Below are 1,702 nucleotides of genomic sequence, written 5' to 3'. Positions count from 1 at the left end.
AGGCAGCGAGTCAGTTCGACTGTTTGACTGCTCAGCCCAGGACCTGGCATCCGGTGGGTGTCCAATAAATGCTGAAGGCATAGATCGCCAAGGAGTCCAGTCTGGCCAAGGCCACGGGCAAGGGAGGGCTTGCCGGGGGTGGGGGGCTGGGGGGGTGGGCACAGCATGAGAACCGGTGTGGAGGTGAGAAGAGGGCTCAGAGCCTGGGCGCCCACCTGAGGGCCTGGATCCCCTCCCTGGTCAGGCAGGCGTCCGTCTTCCCAGCGGGGCAGCACACGGGGGTAAGGGCTGGTAGAGAGCAGGTGCTGGCTGATTTGCCTGGGACGGTGGTGCAGCCGGAAAGCCAGTCGGGGAAAAACCACTGGCAGGAAGGCCTGGCCGCCTGCGGATGTCTGTGGTCTCCTGCCGGCCCTTGGCTAATGCCTGGGGCCTGGAAGAACTGGGTTGTCTCCACGGAAGCCCGGGAGGCAGCAGGTTGCCCAGGAGCCTGTGTATCCTGAGGAGGAGGGTTCAAAGTCTGACCCCCACTTTCCCGCAGCAAGCATGACCAGTGGGAAGCGGCATGCCCTGTCTGAGCCTCCCAGACTGCTGGAAACATGCATGGGACATAGTGGGTAAGGCCTGCCTGAAAGGTGCTCAGTAACCAGCAGTAAGAGGGCTCATGCTCTGTGATCTCAGGCAGGCCCCTTGACCTCTCTGTGCCTCCGTGTCCCAGCTGGGTCGGGGGTGGGGAGCTTCCATGAGGAACGGATGAGCGGATTTATTGAGAAGACGCCCGGCATGCAGTGTGTGTGCAAGAAAGGTCGCCAGATAAATACATAATAGCAAAACATTTGTTAAGCACCTACTGTATACTGAAGATGCCAGAGGGACCGGGACAGCCCACAGTCCAGAGGGGAAGACATACACATCCACGTCCCACACATGCTGGGAGGTGCTTCGGACAGAGAATGTCACTGAGGCTCTGGGACGTTTTCTTGAAGTCCTAAGGTCACAGAGGGCCAGGGGGATACGGGGAAGTCTCCCAAACCTGAAGGCCGTGTTGTCTTGGAGCCCCAAAGGAAGGTGACAAGAGCGCTCCCCACTGGCTCAGGGAGGCCTGCAGCCCTCTGGGACCCCCTTCCGGGGACCAGGTCATATGGCCGCCGCAGGATGGAGGACAGCCCACCCATGGGGATGATCCCTGCCGCCTTCTCCCCTAGGTTCAAATCCGACCATTTCTAACTGAGTGACCTTGGACAAGGCGCCTTCCTGTGCTCAATTTCCTCACGTGTCCATTGAGTGTTGTTAAACATAATGCTTGTGGATTGACTCAATAACCTCATAGATGAAAGGGGCCATGCGGACCAAGAGGTTCATGACGCCGCATCATCTCCATCACCCCTTGGGTCCGCTTGGGGATGGATCCCGGGGATGCGAGTCTGGTCAGCGTGCACGAGACCAGAAAGTCGGGGGGCGGCCCAATGAGGCCCCCACCTAGGCAAAAGCAGGGTGCCTCCTCTTGGGTCGCTCCGCCATCCCCACCTCCGCCTCCAGCGCCTCCTGCCGCCCACCCAGCTCCTCCCTCCGTTCCGCGCCGCCGTAGCTCCGGGCCGGGTTTTGCGTGGCTCCGGCCCGGCTTCGGTGGGGTTGGGGGGGGGGCCGGTGCCCGAGGGGGGGCGGAGGTGGCGGAGCCGCGAGTCGCAGCGGCGGCCGCGGCGGG

The sequence above is a fragment of the Meles meles genome, chromosome 20 (assembly GCF_922984935.1).
Source record: "Meles meles chromosome 20, mMelMel3.1 paternal haplotype, whole genome shotgun sequence".
NCBI lineage: Eukaryota > Metazoa > Chordata > Mammalia > Carnivora > Mustelidae > Meles > Meles meles.
The sequence above is the reverse complement of the archived record's forward strand: the minus strand, read 5'-3'. Positions refer to the sequence as shown.